Here is a 14939-nt window from a genome sequence, read left to right on the forward strand (position 1 = left end):
AATATTGTGAAGCTGAAGTTGATGATTTATTTAATTTATTGCTCAAATACCAAATGTATAATTTAATATTTGGATTACTTACAAATATTGCTTAGCTTAAAGGAAGTTAAGAACAATTTTCTTGAACTTGGTGTCTTTAGATGGACAACAGATAAAGTGTAGACACAATTTACAAAATATTAAACCCTTTCACTGTTCATTGGAGAAGAAACACGAGTTGTTGTTGAATGTTAACAAATAGGTGCGCAAGGGTAACAACGTAGTTTTGAATTGATTGTCATTCTTTGAAAGATTTGTTATAGTATTAAATGTTGATTTGAATGTTGAATATTTTAAAGTTATGTAACTGTTCGATGTGTATATTTAAAATCTTGTATCTTTTTAAGCCATCAAAGTATGATGTCTATATTTTCTTCACCCCAGGAGGGGAGATTATTGTGACTGTCATCTTTTTATAACATTCACAATTAAGTTGCATTAATGATAAAAATCTTTGATAAGAAGAAAGACATTTCATTATCACTGTTACTGTTCTAATTATGTATTATGGGATATAGTGTAATATACCAATTCGTAAGTAGATTTCAGTATTTTTCTTTCTTAAAACAAATAATATATTTGTTTTAGTTGCTAATACAAAACTAACAGCAACAACTTATATATATATATAATGTGTGTGTGTGTTTGTGTTTGTATGTACTATATATATATATATATATATATATATATATATATATATATATATATGAGTTGTCTCCCTGAAGGCAGGTCCTTTGACCGGAAGGTCGCTGGGCAAGGTGAACCCATGGTGGTTTGCCATTGCCTTCCATGGGATGAGGATGAAATGGACATTTGCGGGATTTTGAACCCGGGACCCCTAGAGTCGCAGCGCAATGTACTAACCACTCGGCCATGGGGTCCGGCTATATATATATACAGGGTGTCATTTTAATGGCGCCCACGGACCACAGAATCGTATAGAGGACATCAAAACAAACAACTTTTCTCAGTAACATTTTTCTCGTTGGTGCGTCGATTCGAAGCTATAGCCATCCAAAAAATACCTTTTGCCGCCTGGATGCTGGCAACCCAACACAACATTTGATCGTATCTGTGACGTCATTTCCCGCAGCGAAACAGCGCACGGTAGGGTTGCAAGGAACACACAAATTATCTTAAAAATGACAAACTACCAACCATATTATTAGCTGTAAAACGAAGCGAGAAACGCCTTCAGTAGACCGAACATCATAGCCTACCAGCCAGAAGATCAGCAGTCATCTCAGGAGAAGGGGGAAGTGAACCAACGATATGAGAAATGGTAAAAAGCTATTCAAAATGAAGTGTTAATATCATATTTTGTCTCAGCCTACATGTTAAATATTAACAACAATAAATTTTATTGGGGTTTCAACTTGCATGTGGCTGTTTACGCCCAGTTACATGTCAATTGTACTTGCAAATCTCGTTGCAAGGTTGATATCTACAGGATTGTGTCCAGATGCCTTGTGGTACTTTTGTGCTGATAACGGAAGTATCCGAGGTTCACGTTGATACATTACTGCTAAAACACGTACAACCACAGTAACAACCTAATGATGAATCAGTAGCGAATATACTGCCCTGTTCACAGCTGCAAACTATTAGATGCGTATCCGGTGCATAGATAAACACGGTCGTCGGAGAGCTTGTATTACTACAACTTATATCACTGTATTTTCAACCATTCTTGCCCCTTGCCTCATAATGCCCTGAATATACATTATATTATGTGTTGCTTACCTTTGGAATTTTGAGTTCTTTCATTTCTATTTTGTCATCTGTTCAGTGTGTCACAGACAACTAGTATCAGGACGAAGTGAATATACTAAATTGTAGATGCCAACTTGGTAACTAGATTTGCAAATATTTGACATGTAAGTTGAGACAAAATTTGATATGACCACTTCCACTTGAATTCTATTTTCTTTCTACCATTTTTCGTATCGTTTGTTTACTTCCTGTTAGGTTACAGAACGTGTTTTCTCATTTTGTTCTACGGTACATAATGTGGCTGATTTAAGCTATGTCATTTTTCACAGAATGTGTATATTCCTGGCAACCCTGGAACGCATCGCTTCAAGACGGGATATGACGTCACAAATGCAATCAAATGTTGTGTGTGCTTGCCAGCATTCAGGCGGCAAAACGGGCTTTTTTGAACGGATGTAGCGCCGAAACGATGCTCCAACGAGAAAAACGTTACTAAGAAAAGTGGTTTGTTTTGATGTCCTCTATACGTTTCCGTGGTCCGTGGGCGCCATTAAAATGACACCCTGTATATATATATATATATATATATATATATATATATATATATATATATATATATATGCATTATCAGACACTGACCTTTCAGTGTCGTGTTACGCTCCCTTGCTAGCTGAAGCCAATACTTTGAATCTCTCATCCGAGCTTGTACTGTCTCTCTGTGTATACCTACTTCCTTAAGTACCCCACAATTGGCAGTGCTTCTACTTACACCCATCATTTTTTTATAGAATTCTGTTTGGATGCTTGCGATTGTGTTCCTCCTCTCGTCCCCTATAATCCCACCCCATAGATCCTATTACGATTGACGTGTACAAACTCTGAATCACTGAGAACTGCATTTGAGGTAATTTACATATTGTATGTATTACCTGGTCTACTGCGAGCTTTGCTTTACATTTTCTAGTCTGTATATGTTGCGTCCAACTTCCAGTCATAGAGAATGTTACTCCTAGGTATGTGAAACTAGGGTGAGCAATTATTTTATTAATCCACAGTTTAGCTTTTATTTTTATTGAGGAAGAAAAATAAAGGTACGTGGAAAGTAAAACATAATTCTCTCAATCCGTTTACTTTGTTAGTGTAATTTGCTGAACAATCTATCTGCCAGACGGAAAATTATTGCAAGATATCGTGAAGTTGATTAGCTAAATTTCAGTTTGAAATTCTTGTATAATTTACAATTGTGTGTGTGTGTGTGTGTGTGTGTGTGTGTGTGTGTGTGTGTGTGTCACTTCTGTTTGTAGATAGATATATTTCGAGCCTGAGTATGTGAAATAGCAAATGTAAACTGCGCACCTCAAATTAAATATTTTAGATAAAAATGACGTTTAATTGATTTGAATTAGAATTTTCTGATACATTAGAATCACACAGACCCTATATATTAAAAAAGATATTTGTGTATGTGTGTGGGTGGTGAGAGGTTAAAATAGATAAAACATCTGCTTGCAGCTTTGAATTTTTGGAAAGTTCGCCTTGAAAACTAGGAATTATACTTGAATTTTATCATTGCCCTACAGTGGCCACCATGGAAACGCTTGGCAGGATCAATTGCTTCTCCCTCCCGTAATTCCATTTTTCTTGTTTGCTGAAAGTATACCCATTTTTAAAAGCCATGATTTCAGTTTATTTAATGTTAACTGTCATTTTGTATTTTTTGCATCCCTCGTATATGCTATTTACTCCCCTTTGTAGCCCGTCTATTGTCTCCGACATGATGATTATATCGTCCGCATACAAGAGTACAGGTACCTCTAGCTCCCTATAGACGGTGTTGCTGCCTGCTCCCTTGGTACTTCGTTCGCCACCCAATCTATGAAGAGAGATAATAAGATTGGCGACAGGATACATCCTTGTTTTAACCCAGTATGCGAGGGCTGTAGTGATGATACTCTGCGGCCATCGCATCTCACACAGCATTGTACCTTTTCATATATGGCTTGTAGCACTCTTATGTTTTCTCTGCCCTCCTTGCTATTTGTGATTCTGTAAAGTTTCAGTCCATCAGGCTACCTAGGCCTGACCCACGTGGAGTGGAAAGCTGCGGCCTTGTTCAACACGTGTAATCTCCAGACACCAGTGCAACAGCCAGGTATAACTCGACGCGCTAGCTACGTTAACGACCGGCTGGCTTTGAAGTCCACAGAGCGCTCCCACCAGCTGCAACGATCACATTCAACCCACAGTGTTGCCACACATCTACTCTACGCCACCTTGTCCCTCCACTTTCCCACAGTCCTCACATTGAAGTTGCAAACTACGGGAACAGCGTAGCCGCACTGAGACTAGACGTGGAGTAGACGAGCAGAATGACAGCTGCACCAATTGGCTGAAGGTTGAGTGTGAATGGACGAAAACAACTCGCCCGCTGTTTATCCCCACCCACGTTCGTGGCGGCAGCTCTCTTCAGATCTTGGACGTTAACCAAGTAAACGCTTCATCTATAGCTACACAGCGAAAGTGTTGATTTCAGAAATTAAACGCAACAGGTATAGCCTATTACCCATTTATGGTGTTCATTATAGCTACAATAATTTTGTGAAAACATTATTGAAAAATTGCACAGATCAATTTATGAAGAACTCAATATGCTGACCAAGGCAGAAATTTATTTTATTATAAAACATAAACTAAACGTAACGTTTCAACCTTCTAGCAAGGTCTTCTTCAGACTCTGCACCAAGTACAAATGTAACAAGGTACAAAAACAGGACGATATATATACACAAACATTACTCCCCTCCAGACTATTAGAAAGTTGTTCTGGAACATTCTAGCAGGTGGCTTTCCCTTGTCAACTGTACTTGCACCTGAAAGGCTAAACATTTTCTTCCATCTGGAATGTGGTTGGACTCTTTATCTCACGCTCTTTTTCCTTCATTCTTCTTCCTTCTTCTCTCCTCTTTCTCTCTTGTCCTTTCCACTCTTTCTAACACCTTCTTCCATTCTTTGTTTATCTTCAATCCCCCATTCCAGTTTATTGTGTCTTCTTCTCCCTTCTTCTCTATTTCCTTGGCCTCCTTCCATTTTCTCACTAGTATTCTCTTCTCCCTTCCTATCTGCTTAGCCTCATCCCACTTTATATCATGTCCTGTTTCTCTCGTGTGTTTAAATATTGCATTTCTCTCTCTCTTAAGTCGGACATCATCCCTATGTTGTTTCAACCTGTCTTTAGTATATAGTATTTAGTATGGAAATTTAATATATAGACAGAAAACATTTAACAAACATACAAGTCTTAGGTTCTATAGTAATTTATGTAATTTTAGTATATTGCTTTTCAAAATTGCAGGTCGGGCAAAATAAGTCCACACTGTTTTCACTTTTGATGGTATCATTAAATGTTTTACAAATATTCCAAACTGAGGATATTGCCAGAGCGTTGGTTCCATTACGACGGAGACTGAAGAGTTGCCTTCTTGGTCGTAATTTGCTTGAGGGGACGTAGATGTCGAGCTGTGGCAGGGCGAAAGGAGCTTCGATGAGATCATTTAAAATTTTGTGGAGGAAAATAAGCTGATGCATGGGCGTCTGTTGTTGAGAGTTGTTAGGTTAAAATATCCGAGAAAGCTCTCACTGGATTCCATTTGAGGGTAAATACCATCTAGTTTGTACTTTAGGTGTTTTGAGAATTTAATTTGAATTTGTTCTATTTTGTTTACATCTTGCTGGGTTTGAGGGTGCCACACTATGCTTGCGTATTCAATTTTCACTCTAACGTAAGCATTATAAAGAATCATTAAGCTTCCGACATTTTTGAACTGTTTGCATGTACGCATTATAAATCCCAGAAGTCTGTAAGCCTCGTTTGTTACAAAGTTAAAGTGCGCGTGAAATGTAAGTTTAGAATCAAACAGAACTCCTAGATCTTTGATTGTTTCTACCCGTTTTAATTTTTGTTTATTTATGCAATAGTCGTATTTTATTGATGTAGTGTTTCGAGTATATGACATTTGGTATCATTTTTCGCTATTTAAGATTAGTTTGTTGCTTTCGCACCATTCCACAAGACTGTTTATGTCCGCTTGTAACTCGGTACAGTCACTGTAACTGCAAATTCTTTTGTATATTTTTAAATCGTCCGCAAAAATAGTTTACCTGATTGATTCAGAAGTTCCTTAAATCATTTATGTACATGAGAAAGAATAAGGGACCAAGGTTAGAGCCTTGGGGAACTCCGGATGTAGCTTCAAATCGGAAGTATTTCCCTGAAACGTGACGTACTGTTTGCGGTTTGTTAAGTAACAATTGTAACATCAAATTCGATAGATTGTATGATTTCAGTTTTTCTATTAAGATTCTATGGTTTATGGTATCAAACGCTTTCAAAAAATCTGTATATATTACATCTACTTAAGCTCCGCTATCCATCGCGGTTGCGATAAAATGAGTTATTTCTGATAGGTTAGTACAGACAGACTTTTTACATAAGAAACCATGTTGATAAGGAGAGATCACTGATCGTATGTCATAGAGCAAATTATTTACAAGCACATTTCCTAAGAGCTTGGTAGGTGTTGCCAGGACTGCTATCGGCCTGTAATTCTCTACATCATTTTGCTTATTTGTTTTTGGAATCGGGGTAATTTTTGCCAATTTAGGTGGAGAGCACAAGATTGCGTATGCAGGGGGTATTTTAGTATCTCACCGCATCCTTTAAGTATGTAAGGCGGAATTTTATTGGAACCAATAGATTTTTTCGGTTTAAGATTTTTATGGCATCTTCGATTTCTGTAAGACAAATATCTGATAGGTTTAGTCTATAGATTTCGCTCTAAGATTGATTATTCGGTATCTTATTTTTTCCATCACCCTGCTGGTACACCGATTGAAAATATTTAGCAAACGCTGTTGCTACTTCTAGTGTGTCAGAAAGTATTTTACCTTGATACTGAAAAGGTTCAGAATGCCCAAGTGAGAATAAGGAGGTTGGAAGGGGCTAAGTCCCCAAATTTCGATGAAAAAAAATTAAAAAATTGGCGTTTGCCCCTCTTCTCCCGCTATTTTGAGAAAAGGGTAAAAACTCTTGCATTATTTTCAAAGAATATACCTTTCGCAACAAAGTGAAACTTGTTTCAAGTCCCTAGTCCTCATAGAGGTTGAAATCGGACGCAATATGTACAATTCTGCATTTTGGCAACAAAAAAAATAGCTAATTTGCATATTTGAGAATAAATTAGTATTACTCGGAGACTACTTGAGCAATCTACTTCGGGTAACTTTTGTCTGTAAGCAAAAACATCGGAGCACGCGGCCGTATACAATTTAAAATGACCGAGTGAGAAAAAGGGGGTTGGGAGGGGCTAAGTCCCCAAATTTCAATAAAACAAATAAAAATCTGGCGTTCGCCCCCTTTTCTCCCGCTATTTTGGGGAAAGGGTGCAAACGTTTGCATTATTATCAAAGAATAGACCTTTTGCAACAAAGTGAAACTTGGTTCATGGTCTTTGCTCTCATAGAAAGTTTAGAATGACGCAATATTTGCAACAATGCAATGTCAAAAATATTCCGTTGGGTTACATATACGAACAAACAGTACGAAAAAGAGAAATGGTAAATAATATTGCACAGCAAAATAACTATTATTATGGAATATATGTACTCACCACCTAGTCGCCCACGTGAAAAGCCTCGAAGCAAGGGTATAGACACAGTGCAACTTTGAAAACTCTGCACTCATAGTGTGTTCTCTTTGTTTTCTTGTTTCGGTAACAAACCTTGCACCTTTTGCGAGATGTAGTCAATATAGGCCAATGCCTGTTACCAGAAGCTTCTCTTCTCACCAACTCGAGAGGTGGTCCGAGATCGGCACGAGGCAAATGCCTAGAAGGACCAGCCTGCTCCGCTTTCCCCCGTTTAGCCAGGTCCTCGATCAAACTTATCCGGAAAACACGATGTTAGTGATTAGAGTGCATCACACATAAATTTGCCGTTGTGTAGATACCAATTTTCGTTTCGTCTCCCTCTCTCTTAGTATCACGTGTTCTACCCTGCTCGAAAACCTTCGCTATTGTTGCCATATTGTCATTCCATTCCTGGACACACTCGCGCAAACATCATTGAAAACAATTGAATAGCGCTCCAGCTCGCGGTTCACACCGTTCGGCAGGGACGGTAATGTGGCAATATAGCACGGCGTAGTGGTTGCTTCTTTTATGCAGTGCATGTTCATTGGCTAGCTAGTAACTAGTGTTGCCAACTGTAATAATGAAGCACTATTTCTGTCACCAAAGGGGAAAGGCAGGTAAAATGACGGTGAGTTTTGTTGGATTGGAAGCACCATATTTTTATTTCATACTAAGTATTTTACCAGTTTGACGTTGTGTGCGTGTATTGCGTGTGCGTTTGTTAATTAACGTTAAATCCATAATGCCTCCAGTTCTGTCAAAGTTGAAATCAAAAACCTTGCATAGCCAAGCTCGGGAAATTCTAAGCAACGTGTACGAGTTCATGAAGGAGGAAGCCAGTGAAGGTGTTAGCATCCCAATACAGCATTTTGGCAAGAGAGCAGCGGCTGCGACTGGAGTTCCTGAACGAACAATCAGGGCTATCATGAACGAAAGACAATCTCTTGAGATGTCAGAAGGCCCCTCCACATCATTCCACACTCCCGGGAAAGAACGACAAAGACCAGCGACCAAATCGTCAGTGGACGCTTTCGATGAAAACGTTATCCGTAGGCGCATATACGACTACGCTCTGCGTGAAAATGAAGTGCCGACATTGAAAAAATTGCATGTCAAATTACAGGCGGACATACATTTTGCGGGAAGTCAAGAGAGTTTGCGACGTTTGCTGCGAAAGATGGGATTTAGGTGGAGGAAGAGGAGGCTGTCATTTTTGCTGCTTAATGCGATGCATATTGTTTTCTGTGTTAAAATTGCCATGCTTTGATGGGTGACCAAGTTCATAGCAGGGCCGGCGGAAGGGGAGGGTGAACCGTGCCATCGCCCAGAGCGGCAAAATTTGAAGAGAAGAAAAAAATAAGCCTATTGAAAACTGTGATCGAGCGAGATATTCTTTTGCGCTGAATAGTATTGAAATAGCATAAGAAGTCTCATTATTTATTTTATATTTTGATGTTTTAGTTAGGAATATATTGATTTTCAATTTTCCGTTGCTGCGTAATGACCGGGGGGGGGGGGTCGAAATAGAGCGGCATCTGCCACCACCTCCCAGGGAGGCAAAATGACTAGCGCCGGCCCTGGTTCATAACAAAAGAAAAAGCCGCGCAGCTTATCGTCTAGTGGCAGAGTATGTACTTGTTATTGTTGTGGAAGCCGTCATCCTTTGTAAATGTACAACAAAGGCAACCGACTGTCGCCGATCTCAGAGAGGAAATAATAATACTGCTTGAGGAGGAGTGTTATGGTGCAATTGTAGCGGTTTAACACGTTGGCATGTTATTATCTGCCGTTGCAGTTCCATACCAGTGTATACGGGTTTTGGGAGTGAAAAGTTAGAACGCCACCAGTGCATTAATGCAATGAAAAATAATATATATATATATTTTATTTTGTTTGAAATCACTCAAATAAGGAATCGTATGAAGAAGTCTTCTTTGCAGCATTTTTGGTAATTTTACTTATGTGTTAGTTCATATTTTGCGAATTTTTAGTCCATATGTATGTAGCTACATACAAAGCCACTTGTTAGTACATATTAATAATCATAGTCCTGGTATAATGCATGACGTTTAAAACTCAACGTTAGATAGACCTGAATTCTCTAATTTTATTGTTGTACGTAACAGCTGTGCATCGGCGCACTGCAGCGATTTTTCTATCTGCTCCATTAGTAACACTGCTTCTTTAGATGTTTCACGCATCGCACGGCAGAAATATCTGCGCTGGACTCTACGGGAGAAGTGTTTGAGGAGGATGTGAGCGTTCAGGATGCATTGGTTTACAAGATAGAAGAAGAGTTTGTTCGTCCACTTGATTGTCCGTCTGCCAGTCAAATAGATACATGTCATCCTGCCAGTTTTGTCCACGTAACCGATATGTCTATTATAGTCAAGTATAATTTGGGGTTTCAATGGGTTACCGTGGTCGTCACCAAAGTCTCCTTGTGCGGGGGGTTGTGGTAATTCGTCAGCACAAGGACGTCACCTTTGACGCGCCACCGTACAGCTGTTAAGTCTCCCTTCGTACGTACGTCCAGGTCACCACGTTTTGTCTTGCTTGTCTTGAAGTCAATGGGCATGGAACGCCGATTCTTATTGACAGTCCCACAACATCGCACGTGCTTTGTTGCGAGATCATCAAAAAGGTCGGGGGAGGTGAAGTAATTGTCCATAAACAATTCATGGCCAATTCCTTGCACTCTCCTACTTAGTTCGATGACCAGGGCATGGGTGGGTGTCACAGTTCCAGTCTGTCTTGCTCTGTCCTTTCCAAGATAAACTAGAATATCAAAAGTATATCCCAAAGAGTCACAGAGCAAGTATAGCTTGATGCCAAATCGCTTGTGCTTCTTTGGAATATATTGTTTGAACAGCACTTTACTCTTGAAAAGAACAATAGCCTCGTCAATGGATACGTGTTCAGTGGGATGGTACAAGTCAAGGTAACGTTGTCTGAAATGTTCTAAAACCTGTCTCAGTTTCCACAGTCGGTCCCTGTTCTATGTCGCAGGAGGAGATGAATTGTCGGAATAACGAAGGATGTGCTGGAAACTGTTCCGGGAAAGAAGACAACCGACCCAAGGGGTATGGAAAAGGTTTTTCTGCCAGTAAGATGCTATGTAGTCATGTCTATTGTGTCCAAAGTATAACCAGAGTGCAAAGAAAAGGGAAAGCTCTACCCTGGACGAATGACTATTGTCCACAAACTGCTGGTAGTATCTGTTAGATTCTACCAGAAAAATGTGGAAAAGATCATCCGTCCAAAATAGTTGGAATGAATCAAAAGGCGAAGAGTTTGCAGTGAGATCAGCTGTTTTGGGTCCAGGCCTGCCAGTGAATGGGAAAGCAGTTGGACTCGGAAGATGAGAGGTTCGCGGGCCCCAGGTTGAAGAGGTTAAAGTCGATGCTGACGATGTTGATGTGGTAGGAGCATCGGAGGAATCCTTCGAATCAACATCATCAGTTCCGACCGCATCTTTCGCACCCTTTGGACCTACATCTTCGTCATCCGTGTTGTCTAGGAAATCACATATCTCCCTCTCGCTCATTCGCTTTCTTCCGGACATGTTTGATCCAACACCTGAATAAACAGAAGAAAGTGGATTTGCAGAACAAAAGATGCAAGGACTTACCAAAATAAGAACAAGCACAATCAGCCAACGTGCAATGAACCACGAACAATGCCACGAACCACGGAGCACACAGACACACAAGTTTCAACTGCTGCTAAAGAATCGTTTCTGACCTGCCCCAATGTGTGCGACTCACAAATACGCTATTTTGTACGCGGGAGGGGAAGGGGAGGCAGGCAGAATTTCATCAACAAAGACAGCAGAGCGTCACATTTCTTTTCCAGAATGCTCTTTCTTTTGTTGCAGTCAGGTGCGACCGTGCATTTTGGCGTCCCTTGTTCTATTTTTAGCCTCTCGTCACCAACTTAGGCCTTGAAACACATCACCCAAGACGCTGGCGAAAGACAGCTCCGATTACAAAACACAGAAAAGAAGCTCGCAAGTCTCATATATTCCGTTGCATTTATTTCCCAGCTGCCAAAACAATGCATGGAAAACGTGACAGGGAAGTTTTATCTGAATATCTGTCAGTGTTTACAACCTCACATACAAGTATGAAGGCCCTAAAGGCACATGAATTCTTTAATTAACACGATGGTCCATGAGTGTGTCATCGGGAGACTCGGGCTATATTGTGGATGGAACACTCATAGACCATTGGGAAAGTAAAGGTTAAATAAGAGAAATGTTGATGCAGCAATATCGCTATTGTGTATGCCACAAACCCTGAACAGAGTTTTGAGTTCTTTTTGGGTCTGCATGTTTTGCGTAAATTTCAATGCAGTCTTGTTCCCTTGCAATGTACATTGCATTTTTATAATATATTTTCGAAATATACCTTGGTAGGTCCAAATTTTTGTGCACATTTAATATTTTGGTGTTTTTTAAGTTCATAATTGCATGTACGAAACTCCCGTCTTGTGATGGATATGATACGTATGTGAGTTTCTTCCAGCATAACACTCGAACGCCTGGAGCGATTTCAACCAAAGTTGGCACACATATCACTTGCAATCTGGAAAGAAATACTGTGGGGTTAAGATACCCCTGGCACCCATAGGGGTGGGGTGGTAAGGGGGTGACATGTAAAAATAATCGAAAACGACTGATATTAGTGTGGAATCCATAGTTGTCGGCGTCGCTAAGATGAATACTGACACTCCCAATGCCGTTGAATTCCAAGACACCCCTGGCACCCCTAGGGCTTGTGGTGGGAAAGGGTTACATGTAAAAACAATCGAAAACGACCGATATTAGTGTGGAATCCATAGTTTTCGGGTTCGCTAAGATGAATAGTGACACTACGAATACCGTTCAAACCCTGGCACCCAGAGAGAGAGAGAGAGAGAGAGAAAGAGAGAGAGAGAGAGAGAGAGAGAGAGAGAGAGAGAGAGAGAGAGAGTCAGTCTCGATCACGAACAACAAGTCACAGGGCAGTCTATGATTAAGTACTGCGGAGTTGATTTAAGATCGCCATGTTTCTCCCACTGACAGCTATAATACAAGACTCGCGTACTTCGACGTGCCCTTTGGCCACGTATTGTACGCTCACATGCGTGACCTTCAGCCGCGTTGTGGGCGCAATCATATTATAGATGGGGTAAAATATCTGCATGTTGTATTGGATGAAGGGGGGACAAGTGAATAAGTTCGCTAATTTGAAAAGTTTAAATTACGCCGTGCAATCAGCTAGTCCAATATATATATAGCCCCAATCCCACCACTCACTGACATAAATGTTCTCCATGAAGGAAGCCCCGGAGGCGAAAAATGCCCGATTACGACCCCCCATGAAATCGTCCCAAAAGGCCGAGAAAATTAAAAAATCGCTCAATCGGCCCTTCCTTAAGGGTGAAAATGCCCTTTTCTCACGTCCTTAGCAACCGTTGCCACGGGCATTTCTTTTGCACACATTGTTTCCTCCAATTCTTAATTGTCGAGATACATTATATTTCTCACAGATCTACAACACACAGATGAATCAACTCATGACTTTGAAAAGGTGCCTGAAACAAGGGTGACATCTACATAATAAGGAGTTTCAGCCCAGATACAATTACGTATATATTGTTATACTCAATGCGTAAATATCTACATCGTGCTTGTTTTAACTAAATGTTTAGGGGGTATAATGACATGCAATTCCTTAGAGCTTGCCGTGCCTGTTGTTGTCCATGGAAACGGACGTTGCTAGGGAACTTAAAGAAAGTTTATTTTCACCCCGGAAACTACTGTAAGGGGATTATGCTAGACTTTTCGAATTTCAAAATACGAGCATCAGAATTTATTACAGAGGCAATGTAGGAATTTGAGGAGAATGACGGAAAACAGTTATTATCCAATTACGTTCAAAAATGTGAAAATAACAAAATACGTAAATATTGCATTTTCAATTTAGTCGCTTTTCAATTCGTTTAAGCAAAACATCCAACTAGTTATCTTGAAACGGTTATTACTTACACAGTTTATTATTAAGAAAATAGACAATAATAGTTTGAATATTTGTACTTTATTAGAGCCCATACACACACAAAGTTACTTTCTAAACTTTTCAAATTATCGAACTTGTACACATGTTCCCCATCATCCAATACAACATGCAGACATTTTCAAAGTCATTAAGATCATTGAGGAACCCCATCTAAAACATGATTGCGATCACAACGTGGCCGAAGGTCACGCATGCGAGCGTACAAGACGTGGCCAAAGGCCACGTCGAAAGTACGCGAGTCCAATATATATATAGCCCCAATCCCACCACTCACTGACATAAATGTTCTCCATGAAGGAAGCCCCGGAGGCGAAAAATGCCCGATTACGACCCCCCATGAAATCGTCCCAAAGGACCGAGAAAATTAAAAAATCGCTCAATCGGCCCTTCCTTAAGGGTGAAAATGCCCTTTTCTCACGTCCTTAGCAACCGTTGCCACGGGCATTTCTTTTGCACACATTGTTTCCTCCAATTCTTAATTGTCGAGATACATTATATTTCTCACAGATCTACAACACACAGATGAATCAACTCATGACTTTGAAAAGGTGCCTGAAACAAGGGTGACATCTACATAATAAGGAGTTTCAGCCCAGATACAATTACGTATATATTGTTATACTCAATGCGTAAATATCTACATCGTGCTTGTTTTAACTAAATTGTTTAGGGGGTATAATGACATGCAATTCCTTAGAGCTTGCCGTGCCTGTTGTTGTCCATGGAAACGGACCTTGCTAGGGAACTTAAAGAAAGTTTATTTTCACCCCGGAAACTACTGTAAGGGGATTATGCTAGACTTTTCGAATTTCAAAATACGAGCATCAGAATTTATTACAGAGGCAATGTAGGAATTTGAGGAGAATGACGGAAAACAGTTATTATCCAATTACGTTCAAAAATGTGAAAATAACAAAATACGTAAATATTGCATTTTCAATTTAGTCGCTTTTCAATTCGTTTAAGCAAAACATCCAACTAGTTATCTTGAAACGGTTATTACTTACACAGTTTATTATTAAGAAAATAGACAATAATAGTTTGAATATTTGTACTTTATTAGAGCCCATACACACACAAAGTTACTTTCTAAACTTTTCAAATTATCGAACTTGTACACATGTTCCCCATCATCCAATACAACATGCAGACATTTTCAAAGTCATTAAGATCATTGAGGAACCCCATCTAAAACATGATTGCGATCACAACGTGGCCGAAGGTCACGCATGCGAGCGTACAAGACGTGGCCAAAGGCCACGTCGAAAGTACGCGAGTCCAATATATATATAGCCCCAATCCCACCACTCACTGACATAAATGTTCTCCGTGAAGGAAGCCCCGGAGGCGAAAAATGTCCGATTACGACCCCCCATGAAATCGTCCCAAAAGGCCGAGAAAATTCAAAAATCGCTCAATCGGCCCTTCCTTAAGGGTG

Source organism: Lepisma saccharinum, chromosome 23 (assembly GCF_977018435.1).
Source record: "Lepisma saccharinum chromosome 23, izLepSacc3.1, whole genome shotgun sequence".
In the NCBI taxonomy this organism is placed as follows: Eukaryota; Metazoa; Arthropoda; class Insecta; order Zygentoma; family Lepismatidae; genus Lepisma; species Lepisma saccharinum.